We start from the raw sequence: 15,237 nt of genomic DNA on the forward strand, positions 1-15,237 counted from the left end.
ATTCCACCACAAGCAGAGGCTGACGGACACGCGGCAGTTCCCAAGCCCACGAAGTCGGTGTAGGGCTTCCCACAGCACACCAAGCTGCCCGGGACAACCCCACAGCCCCACGTCCACCTCCGAGTTGGATTGCCACAGCTCCAAGGAACGCTCACCCCAAGGGCTGGGAGATCCCCTGCAATCTGCCGAGTTTTGCAAGTTAGCAAATAAGCAAGGAAAACAATAGAAATTAAAGAGAAAAAAATTTAAAAAAGTAAAAAAGCAGAGCCAAGGCCACCGCAAAAACACAGTTAGCTGACTGGTGAGCGCTCGAAATAGCGCTGCCAGCATTCACGACCCGGCTCCAAGCCTGGCAGCAGCTCTGGGAAACCCAAAGGCCCCAATTCTGGTGATTCTGCGGGGCCAGCCCCGAGAGCACTTGGGAGGAAAGGCTTGAATGCGTGACCCAGGGGAGCCTTTCACACTCAGAGACGAGGAGGCGAGCAGAAAAGACCCATTTCTTTCTAAATCTCATTAAATTGGAGAGCACGATTGTGATTTTTTAATGCGCAGAGGTGATAATACTGCTTGGAGCTCCAGCTCAATTAATTATTTTATGGGGATAAACACACGAGGACGCACTACACGCAGGCCATCAAGGTTTCCTGGTACCTGGCCTCGCAGGCTCAGCCCCTGCTGCAAGGCTGCATCTCCTTGCACCACAGAGCAGCAATTCTCACCGGAGTGGGAATTACTCGTCAGGATACATCAAGCTGGAGCTCAATTTGTAGCGCTGAATTCTCACAGAAACTATCTGGGGGAAAAAAAAAAAAAAAAAACTCAAACAATTGTCTTCCCCCTCTTAGCACAAACCAGGATGTGGCAAACCCTGGCAGATGCTCGTTCTTGCAGCGAAACCTCCGAGATGGCCACGAGCAGCAGTTGTTGCCTCGGATAATTGAACACACGTTGTGCTACTGCGGCGCCAGGCGAAGCCACGCACGGGGCAGGAGCCGCGGTCCTGGGAGCTCGGGGTTAATCGAAGCCCAGACTTGGCCGTCACCTCTCCTCACGCTGCTTTGTCACATACACGTCTGGAACACTTGTGTTTTCTAGGCGAGAAGCGCAGTTTTTGGTTTTGTTTTGTGTTTTTTTTTAAATGACCAATTTTCTGGGTTCCACCCCGGTAAGTAAGAGGCGAGCAAACCACAGAGAACTGAAACCCAGAGAGCTGCTTCGGGGCGGGATCCGGCCCTGCCTGCCCCAACACCGCAGACATTTGGCTGAATTTCAGACTTGGCTCCCGGGGTGAAATCTCAGTGGGTCTGGGGATATCTTCCTGAACAGGCGGCGTTCGATCCCTGCCCCACGTCCCCAACCTGCTCCAGCACTCGCCATCACCAAGATGGTGTTTAAGTAAATGTGGCCACAAAATACTCTCCCCACCAAAGTCTGAAAATAAAATAATAATAAAAATACAAGCTCTTTGGGAAAAAAAAAAAAAAGGTGATGTTTTCTCCCAGCTCTGAGGCATCACATGCAAAGACACAGGACCTTCAAAGCAGGCTTCGGGGGCCACAGGAAAGAGAAGAAAATGAGGTCAGAGCAGCTCTGGAGAAACCCCGCTGCCCTGCCCCAGACCAGCCTTCCTTCTCCGGGCAGGGAACATCCCCACAACAACCCCAGACACTCGGATGTGCGATCCAAAATGGGGAATAACAAGTCGCAACTACAAAGCCCCGCTTAAACTTTAAAATGGCATCGCACCACGCACGCTCTTCCAGCTTCGCCCCTTAATTAAAGAGGCTATTCTTTACAGCGCTGGAGCCGCTCCAACTCCCATTGTTAAATTTAAAATAAAATCCTGCAACCCCACAGCATCTGTAAGACATTAAAACATTCAATACTGACTTCTTTATTCAGCTTTAAGACATCATTTAATGATTTTTCCTCTCAAACCCCAAATCTAAGGATTTAAGGGAAATAACCAACAGCACCTTTTACAGGATGCTTTTTTTTTTTTTTTTTATAACCGAGCCTTCTGCCATAATATCCATGACCCTTAACAATTCAAAACTAATTGAAAACACTTGATCACGTACAGCTTCTAGACGGGCTGCAAGACCAGAACCCATCCAGCTCCGGGTGTCAGGACAAAGCCGGCCCCGTAGCATGGAAGCCAGCTCCAACCACGATCCATCCGTGCTTCGGGACAAAACACGAAGCAAGCAGATTCGACCACAGAAAATCACCATGAGCACAAGATGAAATACATCAGAAAGACCATTTTGGTCGCTGCTAATAACGCTGTGCAACCACAAGCCAGAATCTTGTTGTTGTAACCACCAGCACTGCACGGTCGGCCTTCATTTCCCCTGCTCCCTCCGGAGAGGAGCCGCACGCAGTGGTGTAAAGTCGTGCTGCCACCGCTCAGGTGGTGCCCAGGCTCTGGAAAACAGACTTCCAGCTACAGTAAGGGGTCCGGACACGATGCCTTTCCTGATGGGATGTGGAGAACACCCTGGGCTGAATGCCAGGCCTCTGCAAGTCAGCGCGGCCTCCACACACTGCACGGGGAGCAGGAATTCAAGGCTGGTGTCCAGCATTATCACCTCTGACCATGTGCTGGGAGGCCACGGGGCTGCTGATGAGCCCCCATGTTTCCATGAAGCCCGTCCAGCTCTAACAACACTGCTGGTATTCCTCCTGTTGGCACCTCCACAGCCCCAGAGATGTTTTGGGGTGACGGGTGGAAGCGCAGGAGACCTCAAGACTAACGTTCAAGTGCAGTTCAGGAAGGAGAAGGATGCCTGTGGCCTCCTCCCCAGGAGAAAGGCATGCAAGAAGGTGACCTGGGTGAAAGGGGCAGCTCCACAAGGCGCAGGGCTCCATCTGGGTATCCCCAGAGCACCCTGTCCCCACCATGAGCCTGCCTGTCGCACTGGGGACCATTCCCCTCCAGCCTACACACCAGCGAGTGCCGTCGCTTCCGTCGCTGTCCCGGTGATAGCATCTCATCGGCGCTGTGCTCGCGGCCACTGCTGCCTCCTCGCTCACCACCACTCCGCCGAGAACACGAGAAGGGCAGCGAGGTTTGCAGAAAATCCCGGCGAGTTATCTCGAGCAGTTCCCACAGCTAATTAAACCGCTCAGTCATGCATGCCTTAAAGTTCATAAAACTCAAAAAAAAAAAAAAAAGTCACAAAAAAACAAATACAAAAGCCTGACAATTAGTGGAAGCAGCTTTGTTTGATCAACTCTCCCCGTCCTGCCAAGCAGCTGTGGCCACAGCACCAAACCGCTCGGGCAACCCAGCCCCGCGCTGACCGAGCCACCGAGCTCCTGCCCCCAGCCCAGAGGCGCAGCCACACGGCCAAGGCTCGGGAAGCCAAAGCCTTCAAAAGCACAGCCAGCCCCAGGCGAGATGCACACCGGGCCTGCCTGTCCCTACAAGTGGAGCCTGCGGGGGAAAAAAAGCTCGGCGTGGGCCAAGAGCGTCGTCAGGAACCCGCTCTGACGTCAGGCAGCGCTGCTCGCACAGGCAGACCGGGGAAACACGTGGCACGTCCATAGGAACCGAAGGATGCTGGAAGAGGAACACAAAGAAGGGAGGAGATGGAAAAAGACGACTCATTCAGGCACCGATGCAAGAGCTGGCATTCCCAGGCAGCCTTCCCCTAAGCGGATCGGGAGACGCGGCAGCAGAGCGCAGCCCGTGCGCTCAGTGAGCCCGCGCCAGCGGAGCAGAACCGAGCTGACACACAGCCCGAACTGGCACATGGCAAAGAGCCACGGAAGGAGAAAATCCACATGCGTAGGAAGGCAGCTTCAAAGGAAAAAGGGAAAAAAAAAAAAATGAGGGGAGCAGGGGAAGCGTTTCATCATGCTTTTTAGAGCAACAAATTAGAAGGGAAGAAAAACAACATCAAGAACACGATCCAGAGCTGTGCTACAACAATAAGGCTTCGCAATTGTTTCAGGGAGCTCTGGATTGTACCCTTGCCAAAGGCACTGCCCAGGCTATTCAAAAAACTAAAACAGCGTGAAGAACTATTCCCCCCCCCCAGGCACACCGCCCTGGTACGCGGGACCCCGCGCATCTTCCTGAGCCGTGGGACAGAGGCAGGGCAAATGCAGGAGGCCACTTGAACAAACCCAAGCTCTGCAAGCAAAGCGAGAACACGGAGGAGATACTTGATAGCCGGTTACAAAACATATCAAATCCCAGAGCAACCCAAAAAAAACAACTCGCTCGGGCTGGATGTGGAAACAGGAGGCAAGCGAGATCAGAGGAAGTACGAAAATCCCTCTTGTGCAAGCCATGAAGCTAGGTACAGATTTGAGGACCCACGTCCAGACACCGCCCAGCAGCAGTGGCTTCACACGGGTTTTAAAACAAGGCTGAGATCTTTAAAATTTTTCCAACTTCTTTCTTAATTCAGGAAATAGTAAGCCCTGAGCCTACCAACCACCACACCGATCCTCTCTCCGAGGATTCAGCATCCCCTTATTTGCAGTCCGAAGTGGAAATATTCCCTCAAGAAAAAAAAAAGAAAAGCAAACCGAGGACAGGGCTGAAGCCTGGCCACGCAACTGCGATGCCTCCGGAGCGCACGGCTGCTTTCTGTTTGTGTTCAGCCAGAGCTTCCCCTCCACGCCCCCCTGCTTCCCCTCACACACTGAGATGCCATTTCAGATCTCCTATCTGCCGCCTCTGCCCACTGCATCCTCAGGGTTTAAAATAAGAACGCTCTGACAAATGCTGGGCAAACCCAGTCACTATGAATACTGCAAAAGCAGCGGCCGAGGGATGTTGCAGCCGAGTCATCTGCTTCGATATTTTGTCCCCAAGAGCTCGGCCAATCCATTTAGCAATAGAGCAGGATGCTAATAATAGACACAAGGATACACAGGAGATAAATGTACACAAGACAAAAATAAACTCCAGCCTTGCTATAATTTCAATGCAGGAGCTAAACTGGGAAATGATAAATGGAGACAGTTTCCACAGTTGAGTCAAGAGGAAAATTTAACTCCCACCATCCCGCGAGCAAGCACGTCGCGCGCTGGGGGGGGCGGAAACTTTCAGAAAGCTGAAGGGCTGGATGAGCATTACTTTTTCAATACGTTTTTCATTATTTCAAACGACACCAAAAAAACATTTTACAGTGCTGCAGCAAAGCTAGAAGCAGATATTAAGCAACTGTGCATGTTCTCGAGCTGCCTGCAGTTGCGGGGCCAACATCCAGCCCAAAAGCTGCCTTCAGATCCCCGAGAGCGGTGTAGCTGCACCGAAGCTCATTTCGATCTCAGTAAGCGATCTCAAATTAAAGCTTGAACACGCTCGTCCCCAGCTCTGTGCTCCTACATTCGTTTTTCCTTTATGAGTTTCAGCCCATCTCCAGTTGACGCGCCCACCACGCTCCCCCTGCAGCCCCTGCCCTCGCCTTCAGAGAGCTGGCCCTGGCGTTTCCCAAATTAACTGTTCCCACACACAGATCCCCCAAGGGCTAACTCTGCCCTTCCCACAGGAATACCCAGCGGAGCCTCGGGGATTTCACAACCCTAAGCCAGGTGACGCCACCCGTTACACACAGCCACCTCCTGCGTGATCCAGCCAAGGCGCGCGCACCGCGGGCCAGAGGGGAGCTGCGGTCGCCTGGCCTGCCCCCGCCGCGATGGCTCGAGCCAGGGCTTCACCCGGCTGCCCTCAGATGTATCCCAGGCTCTGGGCTCCCCAGCAGTCCGTGTGCCCCGCTGAGCCCACCCCAAAGGGGCTCCAGCCCCACAGCACCCATGGGGTCCACAAGGTGCCCTAAGAAGCGGCACGGCCACCCCGGGGTGCCTGCAAGCACTGCTGCACTGACAAGCTCTGCTTTTAAGCCACAGCTCCCAGGATGGTACCAGGGCAGCTTTCTTCTGTCCCCGAGCACCTGAAGGGGACCCCAAGCAGCCCTGGTATTTCTCCCATCTGATTCTCTCAAGCTCTCACTCTGCAACTCAACAGGCACGGGGTCGTTATCCAAGAGCGATGAAGGCCTGTTCCAACCTTAATGCTCCCAAGATGGACCAGAGCAGATCTTGAACCATGTTCGAGCCCTTTCTCTGCTGTGTGACTGCTTGATCCTCTCCTCCCTTAAAAAACAGCCCTGTCTGTGGCTTTAAAGCCCATTAAAGGGCACATCTTGGGGCTAACGACCACACGAGCATCCTTCTTTGGGCAGCTTTTGGATCAGAATAAAGTTGTACAAGATCGTTACCAGACTGATGAAGGTGTAAGAAACTGCTCAGAAACCCTGCCCAACACTAACTCCAGGACAGGTAGGATGGCCCCAAAGGTCTCATCCAGGTTCAGAGCTCACTCAGTGAAGCAGAACTGGACCCTCACCTCTGCTCACCCAGTTAAAAAGGAGCAAAGAGCCACGCTCCGAATGGACAAGAGCCTCTGCATCAAACCGTGGACATCTGGCACACTTTGCTGATCATGCACACAAGGTATAATGCTATCTAGTAATCTCAGGAAACATCCATGAGTTTTTCAACCTCCTCTAGAAATTGAGATTCAACAGGAAACCACAAATACACCAGGCAATTAATTTTTCTTTACCAAATGTTTTCAGTCATGTCGCAATTTTAACAGTAAGCAAACGCTTTGGGTTCCTTCCAGTTCTTGTGCAACGATGTTCCTCATTTTTCATTTTCTTTTTTTTTTTTTTTTTTTAAATAATCTGGCTGAGATTTTCAAAAAGAATTTAAAACAAGTTAGGAAGCTGGTTCGAACGGAGCCTACTCTCTCCACCAAATATTTACCCCCCAAGAGGTTTTTATGTCACACAGCGGAGGTTTTCTACAAAGAAAACAAATAAAGACTTTTCCCAGCTAAAAATACCGAGAAATAGCCTAAGAAACAAGAGCAGAAAAACATACCCACCGACACAGGCAACACCGAGCCCTCTGAACCACATAAATAAAAGTCTCATTCAAACATTCCCCCCTTCCCTCCCAGCACCATTCCAGGAGAACAAAGAAACATTAAGGCTTACTTTCCTGGTGTACATTTGATCAGACCTTCTGTTAACACAATATGACAACAGCAATGAAGGGAGGAATATCACAGCTAAACAACCGTCTACCATTCCCCTTTCCTTCTGCTGAGCCCTTGCTGACGCAGGGATGGAGCAGCTGCTGTCTGTTTTTAAACAGCTCCATATTTCATAAGAAGCTGCTGATTTCTGAAAGGACAGAAACCCCAGCCAATGGCTTACAAAATACGAACCAAACGAAAGCAATTCAGGACACAGTCTTTAAACATCGTGTCCATTTGCTCTGCTTCCTTCCAAGATACCACCACAGCTGAAATCCCGGAGACAACTTAGCCCCAAAGCCTCCATTACCCCAGCAGCACAACTATTAGGTGTTGATTTAACAAGAGCAGAGGACTCTGGAAAACCTATCCCATGGCTCTAGAGAAGAAAATATTAAAATATGGGAGAAAACCCAATGCCTCCAGCTCGACACCATCATAGGGACAGCACCACGTTAACATTTCCCTTCCCAAGTCCTGCCTTCTGCTGCCTAGGGGCACCCTATGGACATTAAATTGTCCCTCGGGATGGGAAGATTCTCCTTGCAGGACCCAGCCACGTCTTCAACATCTGAACACTCCCCAGCAAAAGATACAGATATAGATATTTATTTTTAATCAGGGATGTATCAGATCTCTGGAAAGACTCATCACTACTGAAATTCCATACTTGGCTCTTAAAAATCTCCATCGTAGGATACAGGTCACTGAGCAGCAGGATCTCAAAGGAAAGGATGTTAAAGCCTTTTCTGGTCTGACTCTCCAGCTCTCACTTCGGCTGTTAAAAATAATGTGTTATACCCGGCAAGTCCTTCCTGAGAGGCTCCAGATGCCTGCTGTCTCCTTCCCAGTTAATAGCTGTAGTAACAATACCGCTTTTTAGACTGTTTGTATCATGTTGATTAGCTCGGATAAAGACTTGGGAAAGGAGGAGGGAAAAGAGAACATGCAGTGGGAGGGGGACTGAAAAAAAAAAAAAACGAAGTCTTTCATCTGCTCTAATAATTAGCAGGTCATGCTGAAAATGATCAGCATCCCTTTAAAGCAACTGTGCATGAAATGTGCGGAGCCCTGCTCAGGTCACTGCACCCGTGCGAGTCACTTAGCTGGATCAGTCACCGAGACCTCGTGGCTCGCTGAACTCCCCGGGCTTCCCGCGGGCTCCTGCCGACATCCTTCTGATCCCTTACCCTGCTCTGGCAGAGGCGGGGTAGCAAGGATCTTGCCACAAGGGCGGCAGGCACGAAGGTGCCTAATTACAGGTTTGCAAAGGGCCTTCAGATCCTCCGATAAAGCACAGAGCAACGTATCGCAAAGCATTTGCCATCCCTGGAGAAAATCAACTGAGCGCAAAGGCCTCGTGTTCTTCGCCTGTAGGTCCCTTTTCCCAAGACAATCAGTAAAGAAGAGGCAGACTCTGCCCAAACACGACAAGATCTGTTATTATTCATCCCTGTAGCTGCAGTCCCAGACGTCTCTCCGCAATGCCCACGTTGATTCACCCAAACAGCTTTCCCTCCCTGAGATGCGCTGCCAGTTATGGATCCCCAAGCCCAGACAAGCTGTACGTTACCCTGAAGACCCCGTCTAGGGCTTCATACACAAGCCCTAGCCCAAAACTATCAACAAAGACAAAAAAAAAAATGAATTAACAAGCCACTAACAGAGCTCCGTGGTCATTTGGGGTCCCTCTCCTCCCCACGCTGCTGTTCTTCCAAGAGGAGCAGAACCAGCTCCGCTGGAGCACAGGTCCTTTAACAGAACTGTCCTCCAAAGAGGTGAGGAGATGGTTCTGATGACGATAATTCCTTCTCTCATGTACTCACATCCTTCTATTAAGGACACATTACCTCAAAGGTCAGTAATTGCAAGCCATAGACAGCTCCGGCCTTGACAGCCCATCTTCGAAATGCACTAAGTGCCTGACCGCGGGACTGTGCCCAGGATAGCAGGAGACTGCTGCTAATGTGCTGTCTGGCAGGAGGAGAATTTCCTCTGGCAGCTGTGATGGCTGTGTCTTCTCAAGTGTCTTTAATTTCAGCGGCTTTCCTCCCCTTCAAAATAGCCCTCCTGCCCCAGCTCAGGGCTTGCTCCGAGACAGGCTGACACGCACCTTTAAAGCGCTGCTTGAAAGAAGCCTGGAAACATGGAAATTAAGAGATTACTTTCAAATAAAACCATGGGTTAAGTCATCCTGTCCGGCCATGTCCCCGAGCCTTGCCACAGGCACGGCTCTTGAGCCCTCTCCCAGCTGCTTTCCAAAACCAGGAGCAACTCCCCAGGTATGCGGAGGGACAGGAAGGACGGGGACAGCCTGAGAGACACCAGCGTGGCACAGACACCAAGGAAAAAGCACCAGGACGGCCTGACTCCTCCCCAGCCACCTCTAAAAATGCTGCCTGAATCCTGACAGCCACCAGGGCCGGTCTGGGAGAGCAGCAGGAGCAAAGCAGAACCCTTGGCAGGAAGGGAAATCACAGCTTTAAGCAGCAGAGGCTGAAATCGCCCCAACTCCCTCCGGTACAGCAGAACACCACTGCTCACACCTCCCGGGACAAAAGCATTTCCCAGCTCCTGCGTCTTGGGTTTATGCCCTCTTTGTTCTACCTGAAGGCAAAGAAACCCGAAGGAGCTCAGGAGTTAAAAAAAGCACCAAAAAATGACCAAAGACACACAATAGATTTATCGTTGTTAATGCCAGTCAAAGCAGCAGCCGCCTGTGTGGTTGCCACGTGCTTCTTTTTCAACTAAAAACACCCAGAATTATTACCCTAAAGATCCGAGGGGTTATTTATCAGAGCACTTCACTCACTGTCCAAGATTACACTCACAAAACTATCATCTCCAGAGCACAACAGACCAGATCAGGACAAAAATCACGCAAGGTCTGTCACAGAAATTCGTACTTCTAAAGAGGGGCATCACCGACAGGAGAAAGGGTGAAATGCTACAGACACTAGCTTGAAATCAGCACGATCCTCTTTGGATTTGTTTTATTCCTTCTCCAATTCAACATTCATCTCTAAATCTAACTGCTGTGAGTACCCTGAGCACCCACAAAACTCAAGAGGAGCTGGACGGCCAGGAGCACCCCGTGCACCCCACCAGCACAGAGGCGCACCGCTTGCCACGAGGTGCACGAGCTGCAGGAACGCCCTGGGAAGAACATCATCGCCTCCCTGTCCCGGAGACACTGTTGTGATACCCGTTTTTCACACTCCAAATTAACTCCAGACCCAAAAATAATTTAAGAGCTTAAAAAATAATTTAAGAGCTTAGGAGTTCAACACAATTTGCTGCAAACGCCACGCAGGGCTTTAGCCTGAAGCAGACGTTTGGAGGAGCAGCCTGATGGAGAGCCCGTTCCCCGCTTGTGGGCTGGGAGCTGCGGCGTTAACAGGGAAGATACAGACCCACGGAGAGCATCTCTTATTGTGATGGTACTTGTAAACAACAGGCTGCAATCACTGCCACATGGGTTGACGATCGTCACGAAGCCAACACACAGCCAGCAGCAGCAAGAACCGCAGTGCCTGCAGGCCTCCAAGGCACACCAGCACCAGGAGCGAAGAGTTTTCCAGTTAGCTCAAGTAAAACCAAAACTCTGCATGGCTTGCTGGCTTTGTGCTCAAGGTGCTCAAAGTTAAATCTCATGCCAAGAAAATCCAGTTTTCTTCTTCATTCATAGGCAGCCTCCTGCAGATGTAACACGAACCACTTGCCTGTTCCTCGTGGATGAAGCCACGGAAGGATTTGCACAACGTTAGGAGAAACATCAGTGCTCGAGTTCCCTCTGATAGGGAAGGAGGAGCCCTGCTTGCACAGGGGATAGCAGCAGAGGCTGATCCCTGCATCGCAAGCAGGGCCAGGCTTTGCTCTCCGGCCAGGGAAAGGGCTGAAGTGGCAGGGCCAGGATTATTCCATCCACCCCGAGGGTGAAGAGATCACGCAGACTCCAGAGCAGCAGAGGATCTTGGCAACTGCCGCTTCCTACGGCAAATGGTTCTCAGGGGCCTCGTCCAAGCTCCTCCAGCAGGAAGAGGGGAACTTCTAGCACCTCATTGCTGACATTTAAGAAGGCGAAGCTCCAACCATCAAGTTGACACCGCAGCAGGGAATCAAGCTAACAGGTATACGGTTGCACGCTCCCCGGGGTGTGGATTTCAAATTACAGCTTAAAAGGAAGAGAGGAAACCAACCTGGGAAAGCAAGCAGCTTTAGCTGGGGTGTGTTTATCCCCACGTGCATGTGGCCGTGCCATGATGTAAACACCTGTGCGGATTGCACAGCGCTCCCCCAGCGGCGTCCACGCCGTGCTCACATCTGGAACCCTTCACATTTTAAATACCCCTTGGCTACCTTCCCCCTGGTGCCAAAACGCACTGAGGAAGCGGCACGTGCACGGGGGAGGAGAGGGCTCGGGGAACATCAGGCACGGCACCGAGATGCTTCAGCTCTCGGGCTGGCGAGCAGGCGCTGGAGATGCTTTGGTTTGTGAGCCGGTCCCACCAGGTGACAATTCCTGCTCTGCTGGGCTTTACAACACAAAGCAAATCCACGTTGCTCCCAAGTAAACCCAATGTTTGTTATTTCTGGTTCTCTGCTTGCTCTATAGAGCTCCAGAGCCGAGCAGCATCATTCTAAGAACGGAATAAAACCAAGTGTGCTGTGCTGCAGAGCTGACCCTGAGCACAGACGCTGGGTGCCTCCTTCCTTTTAGGCACCCCAGAGGGTTTCAAAGCGCCCTGAGGACAGGCAGATAAACCTGCCGAGGAGCTGAGTGTTAAGAGGCCCATCAGCAGCTCTGCAAGAGACGTTTAGCTCGAGACAGAGGGCTGTACAAAACCCCTGTGCCCTCACTCATCTGTGCTGACCTTCCTGGCCTGCCCAGCTCTCGCAGCCGGCCCCTTGTCTCCTCCTGAGCCGCCGAGGCAGAGGCTGGCGTGACCCCAAGCCCCCTTTGGGCTCTCTGCTTTCAATGCCCGGCCTTCAGAGAGCTGACCCCAAGTCCCCAGGGTTAAGGGACGGGCACAGGCTGACGTCAGGGGGGTCCCTGCATCACCGCAGCGCCTGCCCTTCTTGGAAGCAGGGCTGCTGGAAGCCGAGAAACAAAGCAAAGGCTGAGCAGGGGGGCAGGAACATCCCCGCTCCCCAAAACTTCCTCACCTCGGGTATTTGGAGGTTCAGGGGTTACAGCCAGCAGCCGGCCATCCACCTGCAGCAGCCAGCACGACCTCGTCTGAACGCGGCACATTCCAGCGGGGCTGACGAGTCCCAAACATTTGCCTGGTAAGGCCAAGAGGTTCGCAGAGCAGCCGTGCTATTTACTTTCCGAGTTAAATTCTATCTAAGGAAATTTTTGGGCTGCATTCCAGAGACGTTTACCTCCCGTACCAGTCTACCCTACCACAGCCACACCAATCCCCTGGCAGAAAGAAAATAAATTATAGAAATTACCGACCCGGCTCTTTGATAGAAGCTCCCTGAAGATCCTCGCTGCCACGGGAGGCAGGAGCTCCGGGAAAAGTATTCCTCTTCTCCCCTGCCAGGACACCTGTTTATTTGGATGCCAAATACCAATGGCTCCAAAAATACAAGACGGCCGAACCACCCGCCTCCCCCCGCTCCGTTTGAAGATGATGGATGTGCGCTGCGGAGAGCGGGGCAGCGGCAGACGGAGAGGCCTTTTTAACACCCCCACGGCCCGCTGGCAAGACAAGCAAATCAGTCACTAACGAAGATCAAGTCCTAATTAGACCTGAAACGCGGATGGATCACACAGAACAATATTTGTGAGCGTTTGTGTGTTAGAGCTACTTTTCTGCAGCAACAAAAGCCAGAAGGGCCTGAGGCAGCCACAGGCAGGAGGTGCAAGCTCAGGGAAAGAGCTCGTGCTTAAGGGGAAAGAAAAATAAGCAAACCACCCCTGCAAATAAAAGGTGCCTTTTGATCCAGGATACAGCACAGGGGCTGGAGACACAGCACCAAGCAACCTGCCCCGGGCTGTTGGTGATGTTTGGCTGGGTTAGCACGGTTCGATGGGGATTTGCTGCCCGGTGTGTTGCTGCCCGTGCTGCGGGGCCTTCCCCCGAGCAGGCAGAGCTCAAATAACCCACGGGCAACTGGGGAAGAACATCAGGATGCAGCCACTGTGCCCAGGGCATCATCCGAGCCAGCTCCTGGAGAGGAACGGGGCCAGCAGAGCCCAGCAGAGCGGGGCAGGAGGCAGCCCTGCAGAGAGCAGCACATACCTCAGCCTTGGGAAAGCAGCAGGAATGTGGCACAAAGGTAACTGCTACAGCCCGGGGCCGCCAGATGAAAGCGGGATCAATACTCCACTATGTTGTTTAACCCGTTTATTAGGGGGAGGGGGGCCGATAACCCAGCAGTCGCGGTGCCGGAGGGTACACTTTCACCCCGATCTAAGTCAGCCCGATGCGAGTTCCTGCCCAGCAACACCGCCCCAGCCAAGTGATTGCAGCCTCGCCGCAGCGCGCACGGAGCCAGGAACCCGGCAGTCAATAATGGAATAAACTCGAGGTCAGCAGCCGGGGGAAAACACACCGCTTCCAATTATTCCCGTATTGACACGCACAGGAAACGCGGGCCCGTGTTTTTATTTATTTATTTTGAGTCTGTCTGCTCCCAAGCGGGGCCGAGCCAGCTGCTAAAATTACTAGGTTTGGTTCTCAGAGGCTGCGGGTAACCTGCACGGTGCCAGCCCAAGCCTCGAGCCCCGCAGCGAGCCACTTGCTCCAGGAGTCGGGCCGGTGACCGGCCACGATGCCGCCCATGAGCACGGGTTAGGGGGCACCTGAGCGTGCAGCACGGCTCTGCCGAGCTGCCTCGGGAAGCCTGGCCTCGAGCCAGGAGGGAGAACACAAGCTCCCTCCAAGCAGGCAGCCAGAAGCCCGGCCAGGCGCATTTATGCAGCTCCATTTCCTCTCCAGGCCGTTTTTTCCCCAGGAAAACGCTGCAGCGACAATTTGCGCCTCCAGATTCAAAATCTCGGCGGCTCTCTAGCAACTGAAAACAGGCAGAAAATATTTTTCTCCTTTTTCCCTTCCTGCGTACAAGGAATGTTTGTTTTATTTTTCCACCAGACGTGAGCAAAGGGAGGATGCGATGACACCAGCCCCCACGGGGAGCATCTCAGCCGAGCTGGTGTGGTTCCTTCCTCCAGCACAACGAAGCAAAATTGCTCCAGACGGGAAAACAAAACAACGGGCACGAGGCAGGACTATTCAGACAAGCAGCAGACACTGAACACAGCCAGCCTCTCTGCTCCAGGAGGGAAAGCCAAACCACTCGCCCTGTGGGCACCAAGCAGGGCTTCCAGCCTTTGGGATCAACAAAGCACCGGGTACCATCAGATGCTTGCACCCACCAGCAGCTAGAGTTGAAATTTAGCACGTTTAGCTGGATCCCGATACCAACAGGGACTGTGTGCAGATCTGGCTGCCCTCTGACAACCTCCCCGGGGTGCTCCTTGGCTGCTCGTGGTGCCCGGTGTGTGCGGATGCCACGGGCAGGGACAGGAGCACGGCACCAGCAGAAGCGCGACGCGGAGATTAAAGACTTCTGGAGAGCACCGAGTGCATCAATCACACTGCTCCCCGAAATTCATTTTTCTCCGAAGTACCTGCTTGCCAGAGGGAAAAGCCTTCGGGGCTGAATTTAGTGCTCCATAAAAAGCCCAGATTAAGAGCTGCAGAGGCCGCTTCCTCCGGTCCTCCCCCAGCAGCAGCGACACGGAGCTGCTGCAGGGCAGCCTCTGCGTGCTGCCGAGGGGAAGCTGCCGGCACAAAGGGCTGGCACGGAGCACAGCCCGGTGCCCCAGCTACGCCTTGGCACCCCCAGCACCAACACTGAGCATCCCACCGCCGTTCCCAGCAGCGGGAGAGGCACCTGCCTGCATGGAGCTGGCCTCCTGCCACCCCACACAGCCCCCAGGTCGTAACGTGGAGCAGAGCCCATGGGCCAAAAAAGCAGAGCTGTTCTGCAGCACACAACGTCTCATGGCTCAGGAAATAACCAGCAGGTAAACACCGCCCAGCGAGCCATTCGCTCGCAGGCAAAACCTCTGCACATTTTTCCCCCGGCTCCCCAGTAACAAAGCCCTAAAACAGACCCAACAAACCTCCGCGGGGCCTGGCTGGGCTCGCTTTCACCAC

At 52.8% G+C, this 15,237-nt stretch overlaps 1 protein-coding gene across 14 annotated transcripts in view; it reads right to left on the reverse strand.

Moving 5' to 3' along the window:
- Positions 1 to 15,237, reverse strand: part of NCOR2 (nuclear receptor corepressor 2) — a 221,886-nt gene that overhangs the window by 178,424 nt on the left and 28,225 nt on the right. The window lies entirely within an intron of this gene.

This window comes from Anas platyrhynchos, chromosome 16 (assembly GCF_047663525.1).
Source record: "Anas platyrhynchos isolate ZD024472 breed Pekin duck chromosome 16, IASCAAS_PekinDuck_T2T, whole genome shotgun sequence".
Taxonomy (NCBI): Eukaryota; Metazoa; Chordata; class Aves; order Anseriformes; family Anatidae; genus Anas; species Anas platyrhynchos.